General features: G+C 40.2%; 1 long non-coding RNA gene across 3 annotated transcripts in view; it reads left to right on the top strand.

The window, feature by feature from the left end:
- Positions 1-17,822, top strand: part of LOC137848357 (uncharacterized) — a 527,539-nt gene that overhangs the window by 322,632 nt on the left and 187,085 nt on the right. The gene's annotated exons all lie outside the window — the stretch shown is intronic.

The following is a 17,822-nucleotide window of genomic DNA, read 5'->3' as shown; positions in this document are numbered from 1 at the left end:
GCCTGCCCACTTTTCCAAAGATTATAAACCTTCTTTTTCTCCTAAGCTAAAGCCACAATTCTCTGTTCAGCCAGGCTGGTCTTCTTCCCCACCAGCTCATCTTTGGGCACATGGGAACAGACCGTTCCTGCGCCATTAACATTTCCCTCTTGAAGAGCGCCCAGCCTTCCTGGACCCCTCTGCCCTTCAGAACCGCCTCCCAAGGGACTCTACTAACCAGAGTCCTAAGTAGCTTAAAGTCAGCCCTCCGGAAGTCCAACACAGCGGTTTTACTGGTCCCCTTCCTGGCCTCATCAAGAATAGTGAACTCCACCATTTCGTGGTCACTCTGCCCAAGACAGCTCCCGACAATCACATCCTCCACCAGTCCTTCTCTGTTTGTGAAGAGAAGGTCTAGCGGGGCGCCACCCCTGGTAGGCTCGCTTATTAGCTGCATCAGGAAGCTATCTTCCACACTCTCCAGAAACCTCCTAGACTGCTTTCTCTGGGCTGTGTTGTGCTTCCAGGATATGTCAGAGAAATTGAAGTCCTCCACGAGTACAAGCGCTGAAGATTTCACAACTTCTGTCAGTTGCCTGTAGAACTCCTCATCCGTCTCCTCATCCTGGTTCGGTGGTCTATAACAGACCCCGACCAGGACACTAGCCTTGTTGTCCCTGCTGATCCTAACCCAAAGGGACTCAACCTTGTCATTCCCAGCCTCGAGTTCTACAACATCGAAAGACTCTCTAATATAGAGAGCCACACCGCCACCCCTTCTGTGCTGCCTGTCCCTTCTGAAGAGCTTGTAGGCAGTGATTGCAGCACTCCTGTCATGAGAGTGGTCCCACCACGTCTCCGTGATGGCAACCAAGTCGTAGCCTGCCCGCTGCACGATGGCTTCCAGCTCCTTCTGTTTGTTACCCATGCTGCGTGCATTGGTGTAGATGCACTTCAGCTGGTCCATTGCCTTATCCCCCGGCCTTGTTATCATTCCCCCTGGCACAGCCTCAACAATTCTTGCTTCAGCCCCATCCCCCTTCTTACCTAGTTTAAAGCCCTCTCAATGAGCCCTGCCAGCTCCTGGCCCAGGATCTGTTTTCCCCTAAAAGATAGGGACCCGTCTGCAGCCATCAGGCCGGGTGCTGAGTAAAGTGTCCCATGGTCGAAAAACCCAAGTTTTCTGTGTTGGCACCAGCCCCTGAGCCACATGTTTAACAGGTGGGCTTTCTGTGCCCTCGCTGTACCCCTCCCTGCCACCGTAGGGATGGACGAAAACACCACTTGTACTCCTGCCTCATCCACTAAACTTCCCAGTCCCCTAAAGTCCCGTTTGATTGTCTTCAGGCTTCTCTCTTCAATGTCATCACTGCCAGCCTGGACTATTAAAAGAGGATAATAGTCAGAGGGGCGAACCAGATTGGGAAGTGTCCTGGCAATGTCCCTGACCCTGACCTCAGGGTGGCAGCAGACTTCCTTACGCGTAGAGTCAGGCCGACAAATAGGGCCCTCTGTTCCCCTGAGAAGAGAGTCGCCCACAACAATAACCCTTCTGTCTTTCTTGGTGGAGGCAGTCCTGAGGCATGGAGTCCACCTCCTCGCCCTAGGCATCCTCCTGGGTACACTTGCTACCTCTTCTTCAGCTACCGGCCTCTCAATCTCCAGGGCCTCAAACTTTTTGCATAAGGACATCTGGGAAGGTGGGGCCGGAAGGGGAGGGCATCACCTGCAATGTCGAGCTGGGACCTGTTTCCATTCCTCCTCAACTCCCAGATCCCCTCCCTCTGCCCGATGGCGACAGGGCAGGGGGTCCACCCCCATTTGGGGTGTCTCACCTCAATACCTCTCCTTGAGGCCCTGAAGGGAGTTACTCCACAAGTCTATCTCCCGCTCACACTCCCTGATATCCCTCAACCTCTCCACATCCTCCTTGAGCTCTGCCACCATGCGGACCAGGTCATCCACCTGCTCGCACCTCAGTCACGCAGTGTCTCTGCCTCCCGCCGATGGTAGCAACAGGCTCAGACACTCCTTTCATATGGTGACCTGAACTGCTGCATTTTTTAACGGGTAGTCGGTATGGGTGTGTACCGACTTCCTGGAGAGTGCACTGTGCCTGGTGGAGACTATTATTGCCTAGCTAACGGCTGTCATTAAGGAGGTGTTCGCATGGGCGGGGGGAGCGCTCTGCCCTTCCTGCTCGCCCTGCCTGCGTGAACTGCCACGCTAACTGCCGCACCACTCCCTTCTGATGTGCCAAGCCCTGTTTGCCCGCCCTGTTTGCCTTGCTCCTGGTCTCTCAAGCTCCCTAGGGGCAGCTTTTGAATGGCTGGGGAGGGGTCGCTGCTGGCTCCACCTACACCTTGTCAGCCTCCCTCACGAGGGCTGCTGGGTCCTGGTGGCTCCCTCAGGTAGGCTCGATGCTGGAAAAATTAGCCTTGCCTGGCCCGATCCCCCGCTCCGCTGCAGAACGCGTCTGCCCCAGAGCCGATCGCCTCGGCAAATGGCCATCTCCAGCTTTCTTGTAGGCCCCCATTAGGTACTGGAAGGCCTCTATAAAGTGTCCCTGGAGTCTTCCCCTCCTGTCTGAACAACCTCAACTCTCACAGCCTGTCTTCATAGAAAAGGTGCAAATCTGCTTAAGTGTATAGTTTAATTTTGTGAAAGGAAGAGAGAAAACAAACTGAAAAAAAAAAAAAAAAAAAAAAAAAAAAAAAAAAAAAAACACAAAAGATTGGCCAAACTTAAACATTAGGAAGCACCTCTTCTGAAAGAATAAAAAATAAAATTAAATGAATAAATAAATAAATAAATAAATAAACACTTTACTGTGAGGGTGGTCAAGCACTGCAACAGGCTTCCTAGTGAGGTGGTGGATGCCCCACGCCTGTCAGCACTCAAGAGGAATTTGGATAATGTCCTCAATGATATACTTTAACTTTTGATTAGCCCTAAAGTGGTCAGACAGTTGGATGATGATATTTATAAGCCCCTTCCAACTGAATTATTCTAATTCTAATTCTAATTCTAACTCTAATTCTAATTCTAGTTGTTAGATTTTTAACACATTAAAGTTCTGGATTAGTGTCTTAATCATGACAGATGTAGAGCTAATGGAAAACACCAGATTTGGCAGATGTGTGAGGAGTTTTAGTTTTTACATCAGCACTGATAAAGAAGCTAGAATTAATCAATATATTGTCTGCTTGTCTGCTTAACTGCCCTTATTTTCTACAATATGAGAAAAAGATTGTCTTTTGTCTTAAAATTCTTTTTTTTTTTTCTTTTCTATATTCTAATATGTTTGTTATTGAATGTTTTTGAAGAATATTCATATATACAGTTACAAAATAACATTTTTCATTATTTAATTCCAGGGAGATGACCACAATTTGTCTGCTCACAATTGTTACTACAACTTGTTTTGCTGCAATTTTAAAACATAGGGAATATCAATGTACAAAGCAGCACCATAATGAATACAGTACATATGTCATTCTGTAATAGAAAACAGAAGAACAAGCATGACCAAATACCATCTCTGTTTTTGGATAATGTTTCTTTCACTAATTACATAAAATATCATAAGGCATCAGACAGTGCTATGAAGTTTGATATGGACCATTGGGGTCTGCATTTTTATTTCTGCCAGTGAAAATCAAGGGGTAACATTAATTCTGTTTTTAACTGTTCAAAGTTGTGACTGCTCACAATTCAATTTGGAAATGAGATACTATTTAGATGTGAATGTGTTAATAGTGATTAAATTCAGATACTAGAAATAAACCATATCATGAAAACTGTAAAAATAAATAAATAAATAAAATTATATTTTCAATCACTACTTAATTTTACCAGTTTTTAGGGCTCTATTTATAATAAATAAATAAATAAATAAATAATAATAATAAAAAATCCTCTCATAGTAGAATTGATCAGAAATTAATTTCCAACTGACCTTAGCTGCTCTGCTGCTTCCCCTCTAGGGAAGTCTTCCCCTCAGTCTTCCCCTCTAGTCCCTTCACCCTCTTTGTAGCCCTTCTGTGGATACTCTCCAATGTTTCACATCCGTTTTGTACTGTCTTTTTCGCTGTCTCTGAAATTAAAACAAATATTCAAGACAATAATAATGAATTTTCATTTTTTGATAGCTAGATTGTAGTAGTCTTGGATTATTTTTTTTCTGGGATGCTGTCTTTATTCTAGTCAGATTCTACAGAGTCAAACACCACTATTTTATCAATTATTTATATTACACTTTCCCTCCTTCTCCCCTTCCCCTTACCCCTCCCCTTCCCTCTCCCCCTTTATGTGTAAATATCTCACACAGTATTTAAAATATAATGGACTGAGACAAAGCTTCCTCACTAGTACTTGAATTATTCCACTTAATTTTATGTTACATCTTCTGCTAGATTTTCTTCAATTCCAGCCATCTTTAATCACTTTCTGTCCAGAGAGCTCTGTATTGAAAGATGCAAAATATTAAAAAAGAAGATCAATGCCATGTCATGTTATGTCATGTTTCTCATGTTCATTGAGGACTGATCTAGCAGGCATTTAGGGTAACAATGTGTATTTCTAGCTTCTTGTAACTAGTATTCACAAAGGATTTTTTGCTAAACTAGGATTCTCTATTCCTCATGTATTACCTGTGATTTCATTGATAATGCTACATATGCAAAGGAAAAGATGTTTAAATTCCCATTGCGCAAGCTAGTCCAGCACTAGGTTTCTTTAGCACAGGCTAGAAGGAAGACAAATTCAGAGTACAAAATCAAAGTTTAAGTTGTACATTGTCTCAATATATAAATGACTGATCTTTATATTTTAAAAACAGCATCTTTTCAACACACAGGATATTTTTTTGTAGGTGGACTTGTTTTATAAAAGAAAAAGCCAACATGATCTGTGTCTTTCCCGGAACTTTTAAATTTTATCTTTTTATCATTTTGAACATTTGATCATTTTGCATTTTCTCATTTAGCATTTTATCATTTTGATTGATATATTTACTCAATTTTCACAAGAAAAAAAAATGAATCCGTATTACTGTTCTTCTGTAACTGATAAAATGGTATCATGCCACTGTAAAAATCCAACAACTCTTTACTGAAGTTACAGCACTTTAAATGTTATAAAATGTTATTAGGCATTATATATATGTTTTGAAAACCCTAAAGAAATAAACATGATAATTATTAAATCCACAATGTGTTCATCCAAACATTATTTGCAAAAATAGATTTTATCTACAACAGTAGAAATTCTGTGTTTAGATGACAGTAGAATAGGATTAAAACACACTGTAGGTTTCTAAATGTTTCTGGAGACACAGCTGTGTACTGGAACCAGTAAAACAACAGAAGTAAAGATGAGATTCCACAGATCAAGTTCAAATAATTGGTGGTTTCTAGAATCTTTCAACAAAATCAGATAAGTAGCCCAAATACTAGTATGACATGCCAAAGAGAAAAAATGTTCATATCAAAGGTCATAGAGTCATCAGTACAGTGAGCTGTCTTGCTTAATTGATTCACAGAAACACTTACATGCATGGCTGCTTTTAATAGCTGTTTAAGTACTAAATAGCAGCTGCTTAAAATGATACCCAGCCACAGAAATGGATTGCAATAATAGCCCCTGTTCATATGTGGATGAAATAATGTCTGTCATAAGAGCATACCCCTAAGAGTTGTGTAAATGACACCTTTCTGTTAGGGATTTAAAAAGAGGAAATACTTACAAACACTTAGCAATGCAAATTTATTGTTTTATTTATTATTATACTATTTTGGAAGATATTGATGAAGCACTGTAGTTGAAAGAGAGGGGTTTTATGCCAGTCATGGCATTGTTTCTCCCTGCAGTATACCTTTTCTTTATATCTCTGTTTTTTGTTTGTTTGTTTGTTTTGTTTTGTTCTGTTCTTGCTGTTTGGTTGTTTGGTTATTTTTTTATTGCATAACCTTGGTACATTAGACATCTTAGTCAGAAGGACACTGAAATGTGCAGTCCACAATGACTGAAGAAGCTTAGTATATTTATGTATTGGTGTCCACCAGTGAGCTTGACAGTACATTTTTCACTCATCTTTTCATTTCAAAAATAACATCTTTTCATTTGGAAAAGACTGCAGAAGAGAGGAAAGCACTGTGAAGTTTATTTTTACCTTTGTAGCCTAACTTATTACTGTGAAAAGTAGATAACCTGTTTATAAATATGTATGAAAATTCATGAATGTTTTATATGGTTTCCATACTTCAAAAAGCATTGGAGAGAATCACTGATACTCACTGCTTGCAGGTACTTGCCATGTGTTAACAGTGATCAGAGGTTTCCCACAACTTTCGGAACAATATAAGTTTTACATACTGAAGGTAACATCCTACATTTGCTTGGTTACACGGTTGTTTGACTGCTTCTTTATGGAGATGTTTGTCCCTGATATCTAGCACACTCACTTCCACTAGGGACATTTGTGGATACTCTCAGAGAATTTCTGAGTTTCTGCTTTAAAGTACCTTCTGATGAGGTAGTTTGTCGTACATGTTAAAATTATTTTCAGGTGAAATAAAGTCACTTCTGTGAGTACATTAATTTTACATTTATGTGTTTATTTTAGAGATCACAGAGAATTTTTCATATTTGCAAGCAGGCATTACACATTTAAAACATTAAGTCAAATGAGCTTTTTTTTTTTTTTTTTTTTTTTTTTTTTCCTGAGGAATAAAAATATAAAACAAAACAAAGCAAAACAATGGAAACATTATTAAATGCCATGAACGTCAGCCTCTTTGTTGATATTTCTTGCCTCCTGAATTATACACTAAAATATAAACAGTGATTACCTGAACATTATGAAATGCCTTTATGAGTATTTGTGCCTTAAGTTATTTTTTTTATCAAGGTAAACATAGCTTATACTTTATGGAGCTAAATATCAGTCCTTGTTACACTGTACATTCACAGTAACCTTGTGTAAACTCTACAGTTGATGGTGAGAGGAGAGTCTGTTCTTTCAACCAATTAGTAAATTTAAGCTTGATGTTTCTTTCTTTCTCTTTCTTTCTTTCTTTCTCTTTCTTCTTCTTTCTTTCCTTTCTTTCTTTCTTTCTTTCTTTCTTTCTTTCTTTCTTTCTTTCTTTCTTCTTTCTTTCATTCTTTCTTTCTTTCTTTCTTCTTTCTTTCTTCTTTCTCTTCTCTCTCTTCTCTCTTCTCTTTCTCTTTCTCTTTCTCTTCTCTCTTTCTCTTTCTCTTTCTCTTCTCTTCTCTTCTCTTTCTCTTTCTCTTTCTCTTCTCTTCTCTTCTCTCTCTTTCTCTTTCTCTTTCTCTTTCTCTTTCTCTTTCTCTCTCTCTCTCTCTCTCTTTCTTTCTCTTTCTCTCTCTTTTCTCTCTCTCTCTCTTTCTTTCTCTCTTTCTCTCTCTCTTTCTTTCTCTCTTTCTCTCTCTCTTTCTTTCTCTCTTTCTTTTCCTTCCTTCCTTCCTTCCTTCCTTCCTTCCTTCCTTCCTTCCTTCCTTCCTTCCTTCCTTCCTTCCTTCCTTCCTTCCTTCCTTCCTTCCTTCCTTCCTTCCTTCCTTCCCTCTTCCATTTATCTTCCTTTTCTTTCCTGTTAATATTCCTATCAAAGATTTCTGGGGAAAAAAAAAAAGAAAACAAAAAAAAAAAAAAAAGGAAAAGAAAAAGAAAACAAAACAAAGAAACAACAAAAAAATCAAAACAACTAAATTTGTCTTTGTTTCCCATTATTTAATTTTAGAAATCTGTGAATAGTAACTCCAGAGATTCTTGTATTTGATTATTTTCTGTAATATACTTATCTTCTATTTTCACATCTCTTTTATTTTAAATACATAATGCTTATTGGAGAAATATATTAGGCATGGCAATAAATTTAAAATCTTTAAAGATATTTATATATTTATTTTCCCCCTAAAACTTGTTTTGAAAGTACAATATTCACTCTAATGTCATATGAAATGCAACAATCCCATATCTATCTCCCTGCTGAAGATGTGTCATTGGTTTAAAAAGTATTTTCACATCAGGTGTGCATTGTTATATGATCACATTTACTTCAATAATCGTTGAAAGCTTAAAATAGAATTTTAGAGATCCTATTGGGGATTTCATTAATGTGCCTCAGCACATGCTAAATCTTATTGATATCAATAATAATTTCCAAGATCAACTATGATCTTGAAGTTTCGGTTTTAGCACTCCACAAAATTATTGTTCCATTTTTATTTATTTATTTATTTTTGTATGATGGTAAGCCTTGCTTTACTTTTATGACTGAGAATTCAATAAGCACTTTCAAGTGCATAGCACTCACAGTAAAATACCTGTAATAAATAAATAAATAAATAACAAATAAATAAATGGGTGTGTTTTCCATACTATTAGTGGGAGAAATAGGGTGAAATAAGGTGCCAGAAGGTAGTTCAGTAGTGTTGAACTACCAGTGGTAAAAAATGTAACTATTTACTCTTTTTCTTTCACCTGGTCAGTTTCAATAAACTTAAATGGTTTGCTTGGCCTCAGCTATTTCAAATAACATCTCTATCCCTTGTTTTCACCTGGTGGGAAGGTTAGAATGGCAGGAAAAATAAAGAAAACACTAAGAATATGCATAAATGAAGTTCTTCATTTTCTTTGATTGAAATTCTTTTCTTTTAAAACCGTGGTGGTTTTACTTGGGTGGGTGACTGAGCTCCACCACAACCACTCTCTCATTCCCCTTTCTCAATGAGAAATGAGGAGAAAATATGATGAAAAGAGCTTAAGGGTTAAGATAAGGAAGGGTAAATCACTCAACAATTATCATGATGGGCAAAAGAGACTCAGTAAAGGGAGATAGTGAGATTTATTGCCTTTTACTAACAAGCTAGAGAAGTGAGAAACAAAGGAAAGAAACCAAAAGCACCTTTCCCCCTTCTGCCCTCTTCCACCTCCTCACCCCACGTGGTGCCAGGGAATGGGGTAAATGTGGTTATGGTCAGTGTATAGCGCTTCTTCTCCGCTGCTCCTGTGGGGTCCCTCCCCTGGGATGCAGACCTTGCCAAACTGACCTGGTGTGGGCTTCCCACATGCAGCAGCTTTTTAAGAGCTGATCCAGATATGTGTCCGTACCACAGGGTCCATCCCTCAGGAGCAAACTGCTCCAATCTGTGTCCTCATGGGCAGTTTGCACCTGCCTGGTCAACTGCTCCTGCGTGGTGTCCTCTCCAAAGGCTACAGGTCCAGCCCAGAATCTGCTTCAGCAGGAGTCTTCCACAAGCTGCAGCCTCCATCAGTGCAGGTCCACCTGCTCCACCGTGGTCTCCTCCATGGGCTGCAGCATGGAAATCTACTCCACTGTGGTACACTATGGGCTGCAGGGGGACAGCTTGCTTCGCCATGGTCCTCACCACAGGCCACAGGGGACTTCTGCTCCAGTGCCCGGTGCACCCCTCTCCCTCCATCTTCACTGACCTTGACACCTGCAGGGCTGTTTCTCACTCCTCTCACTCTTTCAGCTGCTGTGTGGTGCAGCGTTTTTTTTTTTCCCTGTCTTAAATATACTCTCACCGAGGTGCAAACATGTCTTGGCTTGGCTTGGCTCTCGTCAGCAGTGGGGCCCTTACCTAACACGGGGCAGCTTCTAGGTCCTTCTCACAGAAGCCACCCCTATGGCCTTCTGCTACCAAAACCTTACCATATAATACCACTGCACCCCCAACACTCCAGTTTGTGGCCATTTCTTTACAATGATTTGGATGTAGGACTATAAGGTATTTTGAGTAAACTGGGAGGAGTTGTTGACTGTTCAGGGTAGAAAGGTCTTACAAAGAGATCTAGACAGATCTAGACAGATTGGAGAGATAAACAATCACCAACCACATGAAGTTTAGCAGCAAATACTGGGTTCTATACCTGGGAAGGGTCAACCATGGCTATACATACAGACTGGGGGACAAGACGCTAGAGAGCAGCACTGCAGAGAGGGATTTTGGGATTTTGATTGATATCCAGTTGAATACGAGCCAGCAGTGAGCCCTGGCAGCCAGGACGTCCAACCATATCAAGCATCAAGCATTACTAGTTGGTTGAGGGAAGTAACTGTCCTGATCTACTCTGCACTGGTGCAGCCTGACCTCAAGTACTGTACCTAGTTTTGGGCACCATAGTACAATAAGGACGTGAAACTATTGGAGAGTGTCCAAAGAAGGGCTACAAAGAGGGTGAAGGGACTAGAGGACAGACATAGCGGCTGAGGTCAGTTGGCCTGTTCAGCTTGGAAAAGAGGAGGCTGAGGGGAGACCTCATTGCAGTCTACAGCTTCCTCAAAAAGGGGAGCAGAGGGGCAGGCACCAACCTATTCTCCTTAGTGACCAGTGATAGGACCCAAAGGAAAGGAATCAAGCTGCAACAGAGGAGGTTCAAGTTGGGTATCAGGAAAAGGTTCTTCACTGAGAGGGTGGTTGCACACTGGAACCAGCTCCCCAGGGATGTTGTCACAGCACCAAGCCTGCTGGAGTTTAAGAAGTGTTTGGATTATGCTCTTAGTCATGTGGTCTGAATTTCTGGGTAGACCTGTGTGGAGCCAGGAGTTGGATTTGATGATCTTTACTGGTCCCTTCCAACTCAGGATATTCTGTGATTCTATAACTTCATACTTATAAAATAATGGGTTAGGAAGCTTGCTCAGGATGTTTCAGTTCTACCTTTGTGTCAATTAGACTATTCAGCAGGAAAGAAACTGTAGGAATTATTGAAAACAACATCTAATTTGCATACAAATATACTAAAATTTTCTTTTTTCTTTATCAGGTAGAAGTATTGACACTTTTCAAGTTATTTATTCCTGTATAGTGCGTTCTTAATGTTAAAAGAAAGCTATATTACAAGCAACAAAGAGATGGTATTCAGATGGTATTCCATCTGCCAACTGGTCTTTGCACATTTATTCACTATCTGTAATGGCATTTCTTAACACATTTTCACAGAGGGGAACAAATTTATAATTTTCTTTGATTTTGGTATCACGTGAAATGAAAATGAAATACAATAAAAATATATTTACTTGCAGATATAAGAAGCAACATTTGCTGTCACTAGGTATACTGAATTCTACATTGAGAGAGAAAATAAATTGACTTGAGAAACTAGGTAATGCGCTTTACCAGGAGTAGTCCCAGAAACCAGGAACAGTCAGAGTATTTAGTATATGGAAGGTGATAAAACATTTGTGGTTATAAACTCCCACAAAGTAAGCAAGCTAGTAATTTTTCCTGCATTTTTTGTCCTCTTGATTTCATATCACTGGAAACAGTTAAGTATCCTCCAGGCAAAGGCATTAGATCCTGCCTTCCACATAGTAAAATGTTCAGCAGTTGTGCTTCTGCTCCTTAGGATCTATCCTAAATTTTTGCATCCATCACTTATTGCCAGCTATGCCTGGAACATTGAGTATCTTCAACAGCAGAGAAATGGCTGTTGGGCAGTAAGGTGGGCTGAGAACTTGCTGACTGGCTGAGCTCAGAGGGTGTCGATTGGCAGTGCAGAATCCATCTGGAGATCTGTGACTAACGGTGTTCCCCAGGGGTTGGTGCTGGGTCCGGTCTTGTTCAACATGTTCATTGATGAACTTGATGATGGAATAGTGTCCGCCCTCAGCAAGTACAGTGACGATACAAAGCTGGGAGGAGTGGCTGACATGCCAGAAGGCTGTGCTGCCATTCAGCAAGACCGGGACAGGCTGAAGAGCTGGGCTGGAAGTAACCAAATGAGGTTTAACAAGAGCAAGTGTAGAGTCCTGCACCTGGGAAGGAACAACCACATATGTCAGTACAGGCTGGAGACGAGCTCTGTGAAGAAGGACCTGGGGGTCCTGGTGGATGACAGGTTGTCCATGAGCCAGCAGTGTGCCATTGTGGCCAAGGCCAATGGGACCCTAGTATGCATAAAAAGGAGTGTGGCTAGCAGGTCAAGGGAGGTTATCCTCCCCCTCTACTCTGCCCTGGTCAGGCCTCACCTGGAGTATTGTGTCCAGTTTTGGGCTCCCTGGTACAAAAAAAAAGACAGGCAGCTCTTGGAAAGAGTCCAGTGGAGGTCCACAAAGATGATACGGAGCCTGGAGCATCTTCCTTATGAGGATAAGCTGAGAGACCTGGGTCTGTTCAGCCTGGAGAAAAGAAAGCTGAGAGGGGACCTTATTAATGTTTGCAAATATCTTAAGTGTTGGAGGCAGAGGGATTTGGCCAACCTCTTTTCAGTGGTCCGTGGGGGCAGGATAAGGGGTAATGGCCACAAAATGGATCACAGGAAGTTCCACACCAACATGTGAAAGAAATTCTTCCGGGTGAGCGTGATGGAGCACTAGAACAGGCTGCCCAGGGTTGTTGTGGAGTCTCCTTCTCTGGAGTTATTCAAGGCCCGTCTGGATGCCTACCTGTGCAACCTGCTCTAGGGAATGTGTTTTGGCAGGGAGGTTGGACCTGATGATCTCTTGAGGTCCCTTCCAACCCCTACAATTCTGTGATTCTGTGGCACTGTGATGGCTGTAGGGAAAAGTTTGTGTGAAAAGGCAAAAGTGAAGACCTGAAGACCTACAAAACTGCTTTTGAGCACCACCAAGACAACCAAAGGTCTTTCCCTTGTGCAGAATAGAGAAACATTCAGTAACAAGTACCTTAAAGCCAGGAAGATATTTAATCCCTCATTCACAGATGTCTCAGTTAAAAAGAGACTTTCAGTATCCTGGATTACAGACATTCCTGACCATAATCCTTAATCTGAAACTCTGACTGAAGCAGTCAGGGTTTCTATGTAGTGTAGTAGCATCTTTGGTCCTCAGGAATGATATATTCCTATTTTGGAAGACAGGGCTCATAACCTTTTCCACATCCTTTATCTTAAAATTTTAAATCTTTCCAATCTGCTAGAATGTATCCCAATTAGAGCAATGATCTCTACACACTAGTCCTGGGGCTGATCTTTTTGTCTGACATCTCAAAGCCTGACTGGAGAAGGACTGCACAAAGTTTAGATAAACCTTTGTCCAAGGAGGTGGGCTTGAAAGGACATCTCCCTAAAACTGATCATTACTTCTCAGTCCATTTTTATCATGTCAGATGAGACAAGCTAGTAATTATGCTTGATTAACATCAAGGCTATGATTGTTATAGATAAGAATGGCTTATAAATTCACCTTGCAAAATAAATGTCATAGAAAAACTTTATTTTAAAATAATTATATACATATATACATACATATTTTTATTTTTTTTATTTTTTTCTATTTAAGAGATAACATGTTACAAAAATACCACAATTGGTAAGGAAGTATTAAAAGATATATATATATTTTTAACTACATCTGCTGTTGATACCTTATTTATGATAGTTTCTTTTGTTCTTACTATAACATTAAGTTGATTTTTCACAGAAGTTGGAATAACTATATGTATCATGTCGGCAAGAAATATTAATTTCATATGATCACTTCCGTCCTGTGGCTTCCTTTATTTCTCCGTAATTGCAATGATTGTTGAAAAAGATAGTACAGCAGTACTGAAAGAACATCATGTGTAATCCATATCAAATGGTGATTAAAAATGTTTTTCCCTCGTTGCTGCAACAGATTAGTTTTGAAGAGATGCATCAATTCATAGAAACTGATAATGTGATTCGACACTCTATTATGTCGAATCTCTGAAAAATGCTGAACTCATATGCTGAAAAATGCTGAATTTGCACTTCCTATTGACTTTAATTTGTCTGAGAATATGTTCGGGAATCTCAAGTTTTAAATAATTTATTAATTCATCATTTCATATGTTAGTCTAGTACCCAACTATGCTTGACCAGATATATCAGATGCCATTTATGCTTAGTATAATTTATATTTTTGCTAACCTCTGCATAGTTAGTTTTCTAACTCCTATAGTTATATTACATATAGTTGCAACAATTTCTCATGCCATGCAATGTTTACACAATTTTCTGTATTTAGAACACTTATAGCATAAAGTACATTGGTGCTTAAAGATGATATAAACATTTATCAGGTCATCTGCATTTCACAGCTTCATAGATACACAAGGTTGGAAAGGACCTACAAGATCATCTAGTCCAACCGTCTACTATCATCAATACTACCCATTAAGCTATTAAATTATATCTCAATTTAAGTAGCATAAGCTATACAAGCAGAAGAATTATGGTTATTCCTACTAATGTGCCATTATTTCAATTGTCTGGGTAAGAATTCACTGTCTTGGTGGAAAGACAATATTCCAGTCATTTGCAAGGTTTGAGTTAAAGTATCATATGGTAAGAGGGATCTCACATACCCTAAGTCATTAACAGATATTTAAGAATATAATATTTTTCTCCCCGTTCCCTAGATTTATGCATCTGGTCAATCATTACAACTATGACGCAGTCAGCTTGCATTTAGTTTTGAACACTTCTAACAGCAGACCTGATGTAGTAAAGTGATTGGCATTGTCTCTCTAATTAATATTTTCTGAATTTCTGAGGTTTCTAAGCCCATGATGAGTTCTAAAGTGATACACCTATGTTTCACTTTATGTACAACCCTTTTGTTGTCTGGTCTCTCTTTGATTTATTCAGATAGTAAATGCCATAGTTAATGACTGTGTGGAGTGACAAGGCGAGGCGAGGCGAGGCGAGGCGAGGCGAGGCGAGGCAAGGCAAGGCGAGGCGAGGCAAGGCAAGGCAAGGCAAGGCAAGGCAAGGCAAGGCAAGGCAAGGAAAGGAAAGGAAAGGAAAACCTAAGAGATGTAAAAGTGAAAATTTATGCTCAGCTGGAAGGGAGTAAGAATTAAGACATACCTCTTATACTCCTCTTATACTTTCCATGAAGCTGGTCAATATTAGACTTGATATTAATGATTTTGATAAAATACCTCAGATTGTTATGTATGTATTTGCTGGTTTTTGATCAAAGACTATTTTACGGACTATTTTCTGACCTTTCTGTTACAGACTTTTTAGACGTCTTTCTGTAATATTTATCTAAAATGTTATAATTAGGACCATTTCACGTTCCTTGTTCAAAAGGTCTTTTTCCTCGACTGGTGTTACAGTCTGTACTAAGATGATGAAGGGTCTAGAGAGCAAGACATATGAAGAGCTGCTTAGGTCCCTTGGGTTTGCTCAGGCTGGAGCTGAGGAGGCTGAGGGAAGGCCTCATGGCAGCCTACAGCTTCCTCATGGAGGGAACAGAAGGGCAGCCTCTGATCTGTGCTCTCGTGTGATGGAGAAAGGACCTGAGGGAACAGCATGGAGCTCCAACAGGGGAGATTCAGGCTGGATGTTAGGAAAATATTAATCACTGAAAGGGTGACTGGGCACTGAAACAGGCTCTCCAGGGAAGTGGTCATGGCACCAAGCCTTCTGGAGTTCAAGAAGCATTTGGAAATTCTCTCAGATATGCGGTCTGATTTTTGGGTGATCCTGTGTGGAGCCAGAAGTTGGACTGAATGTTCCTTGCGGATCCTTGTGAAGTGGACCATTAGCTGGATGAAGGGAAGCCAGAGAGTTGTGGTCAATGGGATGGAGTCTATTTGGATGTCTGTATCTACTGGAGTCCCTCAAGGGTCAGTACTGGGACAAGTATTATTCAAGATATACATTAATGACTTGGATGAGGGAATAGAGTGCACTGACAGCAAGTTTGCTGATGACACTGAACTGGGAGGAGAGGCAGACGCACCGAAAGGCTATGCTAACATCCAGTGAGACCTAGATAGGCTGAAGATTTGTGCATGGAGAAATTTAATGAAACATAATAAGGGCAAGTGTAGAGTCCTGCATCTGGGCAAGAACAGCTCCAGGTACCAATATAAGTTGGGGACTGGCTTACTAGAGAGCAGTGCGGGGGAAAGGAACCTGAGGGCTCCTGGTGGACAGCAGGATGACCATTATCGAGAACTGTGCCCTTGTGGCCAAGAACACCAATGGCATCTTGGGGTGTATCAAAAGGGGTGTAGTTAGTAGGTCGAGAGAAGTTCTCCTCCTCCTCTACTCTGCCCTGGTGAGACTGCATCTGTAATACTGCATCCAGTTCTGGCCCCCTCACTTCAAGAAGGACTGGGAACTGCTTGAGAGAGTCCAGCGCAGAGCCAAGAGGATGATTAAGGGAGTGGATGAGGGAGCTGAGTCTCTTTAGCTTGGAGAAGGCTGAGGGGTGACCTTATTAATGTTTATAAATATGTAAAGGGCAACTTTTAGGAGGATGGAGCCAGGCTCTTCTCAGTGACATCTAATGATTGGACAAGAGGCAATGGCTGCAAGCTGGAGCATAGGAGTTGCCAATTAAATTTGAGAAGAAACTTTTTCATAGTGAGGGTGACAGAACACTGAAACAGGCTTCCCAGGGGGGTTGTGGAGTCTCCTTCTCTGGAGACATTCAAAACCCACCTGGATGAATTCCTGAATGAGCTGATCTAGGTGTTCCTTCTCCAGCAGGAAGATTGGACTATATGATCTTTCAAGATCCCTTCCAATCCTTAACATTCGGTGATTCTGATATTCTGTGATCCCTTCCAACTCAAGACATTCTATGATTTCATGATTCTATTTATTCAGAACAGAAGTCTCCAATACCTTTTTGTTTTACCAGACCTTTACTTATATGCTGAAAACAGCATCTATAGCTCCTAATACCTTTCTTCAATCTCTTTTAGTGGTTATGATCTCCTTATCTTACAACCATGTAAGATATGCATCAAGTTAAATGTTTTTAAAAAATCTTTATCTTGCTGTGCCAGTTAATATCATCTCAGTCATAAATTCTTGATTAAAGTTAAAACTGGATTACTGCTTTTATCAAAAATATTTTCCATAGATTAAGATCTGTTTCAATAACACTGCACAGCATGAATATACTTGTAGTGCATGCAACCATGTGTCTTCCTTACCATCTTTTTGTTAGCAGCAGTATTCACCCTAGATTAAATGTTCATAGATGTGTGTGTCTCAGTATAGAATGCTTACCAAACCGAAGAAGGTGAGGATAAATGTTCCTGCTTGACAAGAATCAGAAGAACCCATTTCCAAGAACAAGCTGTTCTCTCCCTTTCTCACTTTCATGAATTTGCACTCAAAATTTGAATAGTCATTAATGTGAATATAGTTGTGTCAACAGGAAAATTATTTGCTGCTCAGCATATTTTTATATCACATCATTATTTGATGCTTAAGGCTCAGAGAAGGAAGTAAGAAAGTAGGGTTAAAACATAATGATCAAGCATTTTCCATTAAAAAAAAATCTAAAACTGTGTTTTATATGAGTTTTTCTTAACCCAGGGAACGCTGGTTACTTATCAGTCTTTAAACTGTTTCTTTTCACATTTAGAGAGTTTCATAAAAGAAAATCTTTAATGTCTTCTGTGTGTTTTGGGAAATGTCTAGTACACTGTATATATTGTCAAACAATACAAATGAAAACAGCAAGTTAAGTGAAATTTAGCCCTCATCTTCACCAAGGGCTAACTCTTTAAGGTTTTGGTTAGGGCAATTCTATTCTTTAAAGTATATGGTAGTATTCTTTTACGCCAAGAGAATGGTTCTAGTCCTCAGATGAAGGATATACTTCAACACAAACACTGAAAAAATGCAAGCAAGATAACCAATAAATATTTTTTTCAGTTATTGAATGACTTTTCTGTGGGTTTTGTTCTAATCTTATTTCCATTACAAAACATAAGGATCAATCACAGTAATAGAACTATTACCAGTGCCAACAGATAGTTCTGCCTGATGTGTGTAGCAAGCAAGCCACCTATTTAAAAAGTAAAACTTGTTAATTAATCTGAATGTTTCTGATGCA

This window comes from Anas acuta, chromosome Z (assembly GCF_963932015.1).
Source record: "Anas acuta chromosome Z, bAnaAcu1.1, whole genome shotgun sequence".
NCBI classification, from domain to species: domain Eukaryota; kingdom Metazoa; phylum Chordata; class Aves; order Anseriformes; family Anatidae; genus Anas; species Anas acuta.
Note: the sequence above shows the minus strand (reverse complement) of the source record. Positions and strands in the feature narration are given on the sequence as shown.